Source organism: Camellia sinensis, chromosome 6 (genome assembly GCF_055761805.1).
Source record: "Camellia sinensis isolate YWXY chromosome 6, ASM5576180v1, whole genome shotgun sequence".
NCBI classification, from domain to species: Eukaryota; Viridiplantae; Streptophyta; class Magnoliopsida; order Ericales; family Theaceae; genus Camellia; species Camellia sinensis.
The window spans coordinates 81546129-81560310 of record NC_138966.1 but is presented as its reverse complement, the minus strand read 5'-3'; positions in this window follow the sequence as shown (position 1 = coordinate 81560310).

Here is a 14182-nt window from a genome sequence, read left to right as displayed (position 1 = left end):
TTGTTTTTCCTTTGTTGAGTTGTGTTTAGGTTGTTCTACCTTTGTTTTCCATTGTTGAGTCGTTCTGGCTGTAGTCAGTTGGAGGCTCAATACCCAGTTGAGAACCCTTTTGTCATTTTCAAAAAAATCGTTTTGTGCTCAGAGTGCTGTGCCATTCTGCACATTTATGCAAAACAAGATTCTTTCTTTCATAAACCACAAGGTTCAACCCAGGTCATGTGAGAACAGTAGAACAATGACCTATCTAAAGCTACATAGGTTCCGGACTGCAAAGCAAAAGAAAAGAGGGAAAATTTGGAGCATCTTAGTGTATTTTCAACTTCGGCAAATTCCGAGACTGCGCTCCAGGTGCACCTTCTCAGGCTTCGCCATTTCTCTGGAGTATGAGTGTATCTCGACCCCAAGTGTAAGCCTGCTTCAAGTCAGAATGGTAGTCCAAGCAGCACCCGAGGGTTTCACATGCAAATGTTATCTCTCGCCAATATAAACAGGGTGTCCCCTTTTGAGCTGAGCGTATTGCCAAGTCCTCCGAAAGGTAAATCGGAGGCACCAAAGTATGTGTTTGATGCCCTTCCATTGCATAGAATGTGCACTTTCATATACACTTCTATTACATGCGTGCCGCGCATTGTTATGATTCATGCATAGAATATGCTTGCTTTCGATTCTGCATAGAATTTGCTTTCAATATTGCATAGAATATGCTCCTGTTTCTTGCATAGAAAATGCACTCTTCCATGCTTGCATAGAAAATGCACCTCATTTGCATAGAACATGCATTCACTCGCACTGTCTTGTGCACTTACGCTTTGTATCTCACTAGCACTGTCTTGTGCATCTTGTGGTTGTATGTCACTCGCACTATTTTGTGCATTGCATATCAATCGCGCTGTTCAGCGTATCGCACTGTCTTGTGCATTTCAAATTAATCGCGCTGTTTAGCGTATCGCACTGTCTTGTGCATTTCAAATCAATCGCGCTGTTTAGCGTATCGCACTGTCTTGTGCATTTCAAATCAATCGCGTTATTTAGCGTATCGCACTGTCTTGTGCATTTCAAATCACTCGCGCTGTTTAGCGTATCGCACTGTCTTGTGCATTTCAAATCAATCGTGTTGTTTAGCATATCGCACTATCTTGTGCATTTCAAAATCAATCGCGCTGTTTAGCGTATCGCACTGTCTTGTGCATTGCATATCAATCGCGCTGTTTAGCGTATCGCACTGTCTTGTGCATTTCAAATCAATCGTGCTGTTTAGCGTATCGCACTGTCTTGTGCATTTCAAATCACTCGCGCTGTTTAGCGTATAGCACTGTCTTGTGCATTTCAAATCAATCGCGCTGTTTAGCGTATCGCACTGTCTTGTGCATTTCAAAATCAATCGCGCTGTTTAGCGTATCGCACTTTCTAGTGCATTTCAAATCAATCGCACTGTTTAGCGTATCGCGCTGTCTTGTGCATTTCAAATCACTCGCGCTTTTTTGCGCATCGCACTGTTTTGTGCAATTTACACTCGCGCTGTTTAGCGTATCGCACTGTTTCGTGCAATTTACTTTCGCGCTTTCTTGCGCATCGCACTATTTTGTGCATCACATTGTTTCATTCGCGCTATTTTGTGCATCGCACTATTTTGTGCAGTTTACACTCGCGCTCTCTTGCGCATCGCACTATCTTATGCATTTCATTACATGCTCTCTCTCATCTTGCATAGAAAATGCTTGTAGCATTTGTCAGTGCATTGCGTCGCACTGTTTTGTGCACCTTACTTGCATTTTGCATGCATTCTATCGCGCTATCTTGCGCACCTCACCTGTACTTGTTAGTACATTGCATTGTTTTGAATACAAATCGGCTTCGCGTAGCATATAAGTCCAATTATCAAAGTCTTCTTTCATATCATTTGCATCCTGTCCCTGAACTACGCTGGTTTGATTCCTTGCAAAGGGATACGTAGGCAGCCTGCGGGCACAACCATTTATTTATCGGTATTTTGTTTGTTTGTCTAAGTCTTCGGCCTTGTCAAAAATGGGTCGTCTCCGGGCTTTAACATTCACTCCCGTTATCTTATGACTTTCGAGTTCTGTCAAAGAGGGGCAACTGTAGACACCCCATTTTTAACCGTCCTCAAGACTTGGACGTCACCGTTTGAACACTCAGTGATCCTCCTTGTTTGTGTTCGTCTTGAGTTCTCGGAGGCCTCGGCTGCGTGCCTTGCCTCAGAATCTCTCAGCTCGACTGCTTTGTGTCTGGTTTTGCACCAAGAGCTTGTGGTTGTGTTCATGAGGAAAGGGGGGAGCCTGTCGACCAAGTCTCCTGCCCACCGGCCACCTTGATTTTCAATCGGCCAAGTGTGATGGCCGGCCGGCCAGTTTAACTGCCGGTCGGCCACTTTTATGGCCGGCCGGCCAAATGTGGTTTTCAATAGATATTTTTGTAGACAGCTGGCAGCTGTCATTCCAGGCCATACCCCAGCCCATACCAAGACGTGGGTGTTCTGAGGAGCTGCAGATTGATATATATCTATATCATTCAAGCTCTCTCACATAGGAAGAAAAGACACAAGGAGAGGAGAGAAGAGAGATACAACTTGGAGGAAGAAGATTTTCCTCTCTCTAAAAAATTCTCAGCTCTCTCCCTATCTCTCTCTCCCAAACCATTCAAATCCTAAGGTTCTTGCACCATTTACCCTACACCTCATAGCACAAGGCCCCCATCCTTCATTCCAGCACTTTGGGATTGTTTTGGAGAGGTTAAAGGCTCAGAAATTTGGTCCAAGAGCTGCTGGTTCATTGGTCTTCAAGGGTAAGTCCTCTTCTCCTCTTTTCTTGCCTTATTTTGCTTTGTATCTAATCCATACTTGCTACCATTTTTGGGCTCCGATCCAAACTGTAAATAGTCATATTTTGTGCTCATATCCATGTTTTTTGAAGGGCTCTCCTCTGTTTGAGGACTCCTGCTATCACTTGCTTCTTTATCTCTCTTTTAGGCCAATTTTTGCATAGTATTTTAGGCCTATTTGTACGCTGTTTTGGACCTTTCCATAAACTGTAGAATATCTTTTTTTGAGCCCCTCTTCAACATTGTTGAAGGGCTCTCCTCTGTTCGAGAATAGCAGCTGCCACTTGTCTCTTTACCCCTCTTTTAGGCCCTTTCTTGCATGATAATTTGGCCTTATTTGTGATTATTTTCGTGGCTTGATGTAAACTGTAAAGTGACTTTTTTTGAGCCTCTCTTCAACTTTGTTGAAGGGATCTTTTCCATTTGGGGCCAGCTTCTGTCCCTTTGTGTTTAATCTCTATTTTGGGGCCATTTTTGCATGATAGGTTAGCCCTATTTTTGTTCATTTTTTAGACTTGTTATAAACTGGAAATATGCATGTTTTGGGACTGTCTTGCATCTGTCTTCATGCTTCATGATCAAATAATGCATGCTTTGTATAGCTGTAAGTCATTCTGTGTGCCTAGTTTCGAGTTGTGGATTTCATCTCATGCATCGGGTGCCATTTTTCCATGTTTTGGGGCTGTTTAGCATCATACTTCAGTGCTGGAATTTGCATGTTCATATGCCATGTTTCATCTTTTTCCATGCTTAGTTGGAGTTGTGTTTTGTGCCTTAGACTCGGGGCCATTGCATTGTGCACGTTTGCATGCATCTTGGTTGCCTCATTTTCATCACATGGCCACTGATTTTGGCATGCTTGCGAGCTATCCATATTAGTTTAAGTTCATCATCGCATGTTGTTGCATGCCATGTTTGCTTACATGTTTAGGTTGCGTGCCTAGTATACATTGCTCATTTGTATGTGCATGTTGCATATTTAGCCTCCATGCCTAGGTTGCATTTCATTGAGCATGCATCCCTTGCCTCTTGATCAACCATGATAGAGGTTGGGGGCCTTTTGATGTGTTTTGTTCTTGCATTTCATTTGATATCGAAGTTACACACTTGGCTTTTGGGCCATCATGCATTGAAATGCGTGATTAATGACCCGAAGGTCGAGGGCCATGCTCCCTTGAGTCCATTGCATGATAGGGAGTGTGTCCATGCCTGCATTTGTTTGAAAATTCCATGGCATACACTGCTTGCCCTCTGCTGCTGCCAGCTGCAGGTTTCAGCAGGAAGAATTGGCCGGCCGGCAGAGTTGGGTGCCGACCGGCAAAACATGTTTGGCCAATAGCTTATTCAGTTGCCGGTGACCATTCCCTCCAGCCGGTGGCGTTTCTACTTGGTCAGTGATACCCCCCCAGCATCCATAGAGCATATCCCTAGACTTTGGCAGTCCTCGGAGGAGCAAGACAGTGTAAACAGAGGCAACAGTGGCATGGTACGGATTTTTGGGCAAGACGAGTCAAGCATGCATCATCCACGCATTTCGAGGCAGGGGCTGTGGCCACTTTAATTCTTTGTTTAATTTGTTAATTAATTGGAAATTCTGTAATAATTAATTTAGCATTATTCATTCGGACTGTAATATTCATTCGGACCCTCCGAGTGAGGGCAATTGTGTAATAAGTGTGCGTGAGTGTGTGTATGTCTTCCAACCCCACGTCTTTCTTCCCTTTTATTTACCAGCTTATGATGGTAGACTAGGGCATATTTAAATTAGCATACCTTATACTATGCTTGCATGCATTCATACATTTGTCTTGCATACACCAGGCTCGGCACATCATGCTAACTGCATTGTGTTTCAATTCCAAATTGAATACGTGTTAGTTGTAACATTTCACGTGCCATGTTTAGAATAGCCGAGCCCATTTCTAGTTGCATTTTGCATGTGTTGCATTAGGCATTTAAACATGGACTTGGATCATGCATGATTTCTAACATGTTCTTGTTTTGGCTTGGAGTACTTGGTAAGCATTTATGCTTTAGTATACCGCATGCGTGTGAGTGTTGCCATAACAGCATGATTACCATGAGGCTAGCTGCTTATGTGATATAACTGCTTGAATGCCTGTGGATGGAGGTTGAATTACCTAAATTGGAATAATGCATTAAAACTGTGAGTTTCAAGCCCACTAGATAGTGGCAAAACCATTTTTTCTAAAGCCCACTCGAGGGTGGCAAAACCTGCATTTTAGCCTACTTGCGAGTAGCAAACCACCTTCAAAACGAACATGCAATGTTTTGTTCCAATTTAGGCTATTTGGTCTATACTTGTTTGCTGCGCACATAACATAGTAATTCTAGGCTAATAAATGGAATAAGAACACATAACGTTTTCAAAACTGGATATCATGGTTAGTAGAGGCCGATCTTCGGATCGGGTGAGAGGGGGTGCTCATAGCTGTCCTTCCCCAATTGTACCCAAGCTCCCGAGCCGAGACAACTTTGGTGATGACGGACATGTGGCCTTTGGCATCGAGTCAGGGTTTCCTAATTCCCCAAAATAAAAATATTTAGGTGGCAACTCTGTATCTGGAAAAGCAGTCCATGTTTGGCACTTCTTTCAAAATCTGTTTTCTCAAAATGATTTGCCGGATTTGGACTCTTTGGTTCGGATTTAGAACCTTGACAATTTGAGAGTCCTGAACTGTAGTGAGCCCAATAATGAACAGAACGGGGGCACTCGTTCTCCTGGGGCGTTCGGGGACGTCTACACTTATGTAGTTCGGTTCAGGTTCACTCGAGTATTAACGCTCTCTTTTTGCGCTCTAACTTTTGCTAAGGCCGTCCTTTAGGGTTTTCAACCTTGCGAGATCAATTTTTCTTTATTTCCAATTTTTTTTTGTGCTCTAACTTTTGCCTAGGTCACCCTTCGGGTTTTTGGCCTAGCAAGCCTCTCAGGGATAGTATTTCTTCAACTTGTCCATGTTGATCGGTTGAGAAAATTCTAGGCCATCCAAGTCCATGAGAATAACGGCTCCACCCAGCCAAATAGTTTTGATGATGTAAGGACTAGTCCAATTGGGTCTGAACTTACCCCTAAAGTCATGGATGCGAGCTCGATTGTCTTTCAGCAGCAAATCCCCTTCTTTAAGATTCTGGGACTCAACTTTCTTGTTAAAAGCCCTAGCAATCCTGCGCTGATAATCCTGAACATGGTATAATGTTTTCAACCTTCTCTCATCAAACAACATTAGTTCTTCGAACCTGCTCTGTTGCCAGTCCACCTCTACTATCTGACACTGAGCCATAACTCGCAGCGACGGAACTTCTATTTCGATTGGCAGAACAACCTCCATTTCATAGACAAGAGACTAAGAAGTTTCTCCTGTAGACGTCTGAATTGATGTTCTACAGCCCTAGAGCACAAACGGCAATGTGTCTGGCCAGTCCCTGTAGGTCTCAACCATCTTCTACAGAATATACTTGATGTTCTTGTTAGCGGCTTTGACAGCTCTATTGGTTTGTGGCTGGTATGTAGATGACTTATGGAAAGCCACATTGTATTTTTCCAACAAGTCTATTACTTCCTTCTTGAAGTGGAAGCCATTATCTGAAATGATCTCTTTTAGGACTCCATATTGGCAAATGATGTTGTTTCCAATGAACTTAGCCATATGCACTGCTTTCAATACTATGTAGGACTGAGCTTTTACCCACTTTGTAAAGTAATCAATTGCCACCAGAATATATTCATGCCCATTCAACCCTTTCAGTGTGACTGCGCCAATGACATCGATTCCCTAGACTGAGAAAGGCCATGGTGAAGTCATGTTGTACAGCTTCGACGGTGGGATGTTCATGCGGTTTGCATGGATTTGGCATTTGTGGCATCGCTGGACAAAACTGATACAATCCTCCTCCATAGTAGACTAGTAGTAACCTTGCATGAGAATCTTTCGGGCTAACATTTCTCCGTTCATGTGTGCACTGCACTCTCCTCCATGGATGGCCTCCATTAGGCGCTTTGATTTCTCTGCTTCAACACACGACTTGTGCATTCCCAGGTGACCTTTTTTGTACAGTCTACCTCCGCGGATGATAAATGGAACGGCCATATGCCGTATTGCCCTCTTATCTTTGGCATTTGCCCCTGGCGAATAAACCTCATTTTCCAAGAAGTTCTAAATAGCATAGAACCAAGGGTTTTGATCTCGTGCTTCATCTATTCCAGTGATAGTCTCGTAGGCCGGTGTATATCTCTGCTCAATAATGATCGGACGCATCCAAACTCCCAACGGGATGCCTGTCATAGAAGATAGAGTTGATGAGGCGTCAACGAACCTGTTGTTCTCTCTTAGTAGATACGTGAAAGTCAGCTTCTCAAACCTAGGAATCAGAACATCCAGAGTCTGGTGATAGATCTTCATCTTTTCTTCTTTGACCTTCCAGTCTCCTTTTGCTTGAGACACAACTAGGTTCGAGTCCCCAATGACGTCCAACCTTTTTGCCTCTAGTTCCAGGGTGGCTTCCAAACCAGCGATACACGCCTCGTATTCTGCTTCGTTATTGGATACCTTGAACCGGAGTTTGAAAACTTAGGATATATGAGAATTGTCGGGTGCTATCAGCAACACCCCTATCACATAACCATACTAGTTACACGCTCCATCGAAGTATATTGTCCAAATCTCTTCCTCGACTTGCAAAATAACTTCATCTGGGAACAGATATTCTACCACTTCATTCCCTTCCACTGGGTGATTTGCCAGGAACTCCACTACTGCTCTCCCTTTGACCGACTTGCGAGTGACATACTTCAGATCAAATTTGGAAAGGAGAAGCAACCAACGAGCTAGCCTACCCGTAAGCCCTGGTTTCTCAAAGAGATATTTGGTGGGATCTAATCTCGAAACCAGAATTACAAAGTGAGCTAACAAGTAGTGCCTCAACTTCCTGGTAGCCTATACCAAGGCTAAGCACGCTTTCTCCAACGGGGTATAGCGGGTCTCGTAATCCAGCATTTTCTTGCTCAAGTAATAGATGGCTTTCTCCACCTTATCCTTAGATTCCTGAGCAAACATGCATCCTATCGTTGTGTCTGTGACTGATAGATACAGAATCAATGGCTTTCCCGGCTCTGGCGGTGACAACACAGGTGAATTCTGAAGGTACTACTTGATTTGCTCGAAAGCAAATTGACATTGGTCATCCCATCGGAACTTGTTTCCTTTCTTCAGGAGACCAAATAGTGGTTCACAAGTCAAGTTTAATTTTGAAATAAACCGTCTTATGAATTGCACTTTATCCAGAAAGCCTCGCACCTCCTTTTTAGTTCTTGGTGGTGGCATTTTTAGGATGGCCTTGATTTTGGAAGGATCTACCACGATTTCTCTCTGTGTAATCAAGAAACCCAGTATTTTCCCTACTGTTATGCCAAAAGTACACTTCTGCGGATTCAACCTCAGTTTGTATTCTCTAATTCGTTGAAAGAATTTCTTCAAAGCGGTGTAGTGGCCCTTTCTTTCTTTGGACTTGACAATCATGTCATCTACGTACACCTTGACCTTTTTGTGAATCATATCATGCAGAATTGTGGTTGCAACCCTTTAATAGGTAGCCCCGGCATTCTTCAGCCCAAATGGCATCACTCTGTAGCAGTAGGTTCCCCACGATGTAATGAATGTAGTTTTCTCTCTGTCCTCGGGTGCCATCAAAATCTGGTTATATCCAAAAAATCCATCCATGAAGGAGAGCAATGCATGACCCACGGTGAAGTCCTCCAATTCATCGATGTGCGGTAGAGGAAAGTCATCCTTTAGACTGGCTTTGTTCAGATCCTTGAAGTCCACACACACCCAAATTCTACCATCTTTCTTTGGTACTGGGACAATATTGGCCAACCAAGTCGGCTACTCAGATACTAGCAAGAACCCTGCGTTAATCTGCTTGGTGACCTCCTCTTTAATTTTCAAAACCCAATCCAGGCGTATTCTTTGCAGCTTCTATTTAATAGGTCGGGCCTTGGGGTCAAGAGGGATCCGATGCTGTACAATCTCAGGGTCGATTCTAGGCATGTCTTCGTAGGACCACGCAAAAACATCTTTGAAATCTTTTAATAAAGTGACTAAGCACTCGTGCTCCTCCGAAGACAACGTGGAGCCGATCTGGACCAGACGTGGATGCTTCTCAATACCCACATTAAAAGTAATGATTTCATTAGCAAGGGGTTTTGCAAACCTCTTTTCTTCTCGATTAACCAAAATTTTCAAAACCAGAGGAATTCATTCCTCTTCGTTTTCATCAAAATTTTCAAAATCATGATCAATGTACTAAACAAGAGACATAGAGAAATACTCAAAATCTACAGTGGCATTCTCATTCACAAGGTCAAGTTCATCTAGTTCTTCGGTTACAATCGACTCAAAGGAAAAAGAAAAGGACGACTTGGACAAAACATTGGCATCCGGGTTATCAACCCCAGGAATACTGGACTGAGACTTAGAAGAACCGGAATCTAATTCTGACTCCACAGACTCTGTGCAATCAGATTCTGGTTCATCACTCAACTCAGAACTACTAGACAAATAGCCCTCCTCCAACTGCCAAATGAGGGATGGTGCGTCAGATGCATCCAAGATGCTGCTAGAAGGGTTCACATCTGATTGGTCCTCGATCATGGAAACGGTCAGGTTATCCCCCAAGCCCTCTGAGTTGATCGGAGGATCCGAAAGGAGACATGCTAATGATGCTCCTATTTCAAGCTCGCTGCTGTTGGAATCACTTTCTGTGTTTTTCGTACCTTCAGCAGTCGGTTCAGCCATTTTCTTCGTATCACTGTCTTGCAGTTGCAAGAAAGGAAGCAAAAAATAGTCCTTTGGACATGTCTTATTCAAATCAATGAACTCAACACAAACCCTCCACGTCCCCGTCTTCTTCTTTATCTCCACAATGTTGGATAACCATGTGGGATAAGTTATTTCCCATATTGCCCCAACCTCCAACAATTTTTCAACTTCCTCAATAACCACTACGACATGCTCAACAGACAATCAATGACTTCTTTGTACAATAGGTTGAGCCTTCGGATCCACATTTAAGTGATACATAGCCACTGCCGGGTCGACTCCGAGCATTTCATATGGGCTCCATGCAAAAATGTCCATGCTAATGATAAGAAAGGCTACCAAGTCTTATTGTTCAGCAGTATGAAGACAGTCCAATCAGGAAAAACTTCTTTAGATCCTCAAAAACCACGACTCGATCCAAATCCTCAGTTGCCTTATTTGTTATAATTCTACCCACATCTTCAAGAATCTCTTAGTTTGGAATTTCTATAGAATTGACCTCCTACTCTTTTGTCTTTGTGGTGAGAGCTATAAGGAAACATTCTTTTATCGATTTCTGAAATCCCCAAATTTGCTCAATGTCGTGCTCAGTAGGGAACCATAGGAGTTGATGGTAAGTGCTGGGTACAGCCTTCATCTCGTTAAGCCACGTTTGGTCCATTATTATGTTGTAAGAAGATGAGAGCTTGACAACTAGGTATTCCACGTCTAGTGTCTTGGTGCTAGCACGAATGGGCTACACAATCTTGCCTAGAGGGTATTCAGGGTTGGCATTGAAGCCAAAGAAGGGGTAATTGGCTAGTTTGAGATCCTCGCCTTTCAGGCCATGTTTAAGGAAGGTTTTGTAATACATAATTTCAGAAGTGCTCCCCTAATCGATAAGGATCCAGTCAACGGAGTACCTATTGACGCTCAAGTTAATAACTAAGGCATCACTATGGGAAAGAGAAAGCCTTGCAAGATCATCATAAAAAAATCTAATCGCATTAGTCGGCGCTCCTCACTACCTCTTCTCGCTACCTCTTTGGTTACGGTTCTAACTCTGAACGAGACCAAATGGGCCCCTTAGCCGAATGCAACTAGATTGAGTTGATTTTGTTTGAAGGTGGGATGTTGTAGATCATTTGAATCACGCTGAGTGGGGGAGAATATGACAATATGGTCAAAGCATTGGTAGGTGTAGCCTTTTTTAGGAGGTAATCAGACAAATGACCGTCCATTAGCAAATCCTCGAGATGGTCCTTTAAGGCGTAGTATTTGCCCATCAGGTGGTCGTGATCCTAGTGATATTCGCACTTCTGAACCCTTTTTCTCATATGAGGGGGTCCAAACATTTTGGTCGGCCACTTAAATAGATATGATGTTTGATTTTTGAGAGGATCTAGTTGACCAACTCAATATATTTCATGTACTTTTTGTTAGACTACGGTGAACGCCTGGTATCAACTTGGTATTGCTCATTGCGTTAGCGTGATCCTTGGTGGTGATCCCTTCTAGACCTCCCACTGGCTCTAGGCTTCTCCATCGTGGTGTAACCTGATTAGTTAGGGGTACAATTGTTAGTGGTGGAGCCATAACTAGTGCTGCCGATTCTATGACTTGAAGCCCAGTATTTGTTCAGAGTGTATTATCTTCTACGTTGCAATACTCTTCCACCTTCTTCATCAGACCCCAAATTGACTTTGGTGGTTTGTGGGTCAAAGAGCTCCGAAGGGAGCTGTTTGGGTGGAGTCCCATTTTAAAGGCAACAGTGGCCATAAAGTCATTGCAATCATCATTAGTAAGATTGAAACACTACCAGTATCGTGCTGAGTACGCCAATAGAGTCTCATTGGAGCCAATCTTCATTGTCCACAAGGAATCTGCTTGTTTGGGCTATGTCTCATTAAGGATGAACCTAGCTCGGAAAGATTTCTAGAGATGAAAACTCTTAATTGAAGTCGGTTCAAGTTTATAATACCACCTGATAGCTAGAAGGCCTAAGCTTTTTAGAAAGATGTGGCACATGAGTGCTTTATCATCTACATGTAACATCATACTTGTTTATAATGATGTACATGATCGGTGGAATCTGACTTGTTGTTGTATAAGGTAAATGATGGTGGCTTGAACTTCTTGGGCAAGGCATCCTTGGCTGTCCTCCTGACGAACGGATTATGCCTATCCTCCAAGTCGAAATCATCGCCCTATCGTTTGCGTGTCCATTGTTGTGCCTGCGGTGTTCATCGGATGAGCTTGAGTCACTATCTTAATTGCGCTTCCTGGGCTCACCTTGTGATGAACCCGTTAAGCTACTACCTTCTCCACGTCTTTAAGCATATTGCTAATTAGTTCCTCTTACAGGAGACTGCCCACATTCATGGCGTAAAGCCTTTTGAGATTTCACTAACTCTTGGTGAAGACGCTAATTTTAGTAGTCATGACTTTGAAGTGCTGTTCATTGCATTTAGCTTGGTCTAGAAGAGTCTGCATTGTATCTTCGATGGATATTGGTGGTAAAGATGCAGCTAATGGGTAAAAAATTTGAGTCTGTCATGCAGGATTTCCATCCGGGTTAGAGGATTTTCTAGTCACTGTAATATCAACTTCGCTAGTCGGAGGATTGATAACTAGGATTGGCATGGATGAGTTTGAATATTTCCACAAACGGCGCCAATTATGAGAGGTAGTTATAGAATATTTCTTCATCCCAAATATAACTTTGTTTGATTTTCGTTCCAGTGCCTGAAACAAGAAACACTGTGGCAGAGGGTGCCAGGATTAGCACTCTGACAGTTAAGTCAAGCTTCGTACGAGAGGGAGTGAGTAAGATATTTCAAGAATATAGTTCAGTTGGTTGATAGTGCATATCTCTATTCTTTTGTTTACCTTCTACATATAAAGACTTGGTGTAGATATTTCCTACGTAGTTTGATCTTTCCTTCATCATCATCACAATTTCGGCCTATGCTCCTATTAATCCCTTGGAAACGGATAGCCTGGGCCCACTCTGTTACCCAACATGGATGTTTGCCGATCTTGCTAGTGTCACTTGTTCGGCGTATAATTTGATCAGCGAACAGGCTGCTCGGCTTTTAAACTTCTTCAATTCAGTGAGCCTGGTTAGGTTTGGGCCTAGATATGCTTTGTTTACCGAATGCACAATTTTTATACTTAGCTCTCACATAATCCATTCCAAGCTAGTTGATACCACTATCATAAAATTGGGTATGCAATAAACTTGCCTCTTTGATATGCTAGAATATCATTTATGTTTTTTGCTTTTTGAGATATCTCATGTTTTTTCTAGTATGCAATAAAATATTTCTTCCAGTGTACTATATTATGATAGAAAAATTCTATTCATATATAAAATAAATACTAAAATTTTCACATGAATAATGTGGTAATATTATTATTGTAAATAAACTCATCTTTAATAGTATTTTAGTTTGAAGTGAAAGGTTTACAATGAACCAAATTATTTATGAAAATTGTGTATGAATATTTTATTTGTATATCATTACACATCACGATATCAGTATATTTGGGCTCATTACTCATTTTGAATTATAACCAAAATAGTACTTTATAACAAACACCGTTTTATACAGTAACCAAGACTATTTTGGATCATAACCAATACATAATTTACCTCATAATTCTCACCACTTAATCTTATAACCAAACACTACTAAGAATCATCATAATTAAGATTGAATCCATCTTAATAGAAAAATACTTGAGATATCTAATTTATCATTCTTAAAAATTACGCTTAATGATGTGTTTGATAAGTATTAAATTTTAATTTATCAAACATTCTATTATCTAAAGTCCAATCTTAATAGCACATCTTTAAAGGTAGTTTAGAAATGATAAATTATTTTAAAATTTCAAAAATGTCTTCTGGTACAGGTAATCTGGGACAAAGGAATAAAAAATTATGTGCCATTTGATATAAACTAAACCTACCCACATCAATACATACTAAAAATTACTTTTTGAATCATAATTGAAAATACGTTGTGTGGGGGACGAACTGTGGCCATCATTTATCTACAAATACATAAAATCAACAGCGTCTCACACCAGTCTTTGAAGTGGCTTGCTGGCTTTGGATGTACTTCAAATGCCTCAGGTCACGTGTTCGAAGATTGGTAGAGAGAGAGAGAGAGAGACAGAAGGAGAGAGATTATTGATGAAATGAGGTATTCCAAAATACCTCTCTTTTTTTGTGGGTTATTTTTTCTTCCTGTGAGTAAAAGAATTTGTATTTGAATTTGTAATTTACGTCTCGTTTATCAACATTACATTTTAGTTTAAAAATAAAAAATTATTAAAAAAATTAAAAAGTTAACAATTTATATTAAAAAGTCAAATATTTTCTTCTTTTTTTTTTTCTATTTTTTTACATATCTTTTTGTAAAAAATCAAAAAGTATCAAAAGCATGTTAGTTTTTTTTTTTTTTTTTTTTACCAAAAAATTAAAAAATTACTAAAATAATATGTTTCCAAATGAGACC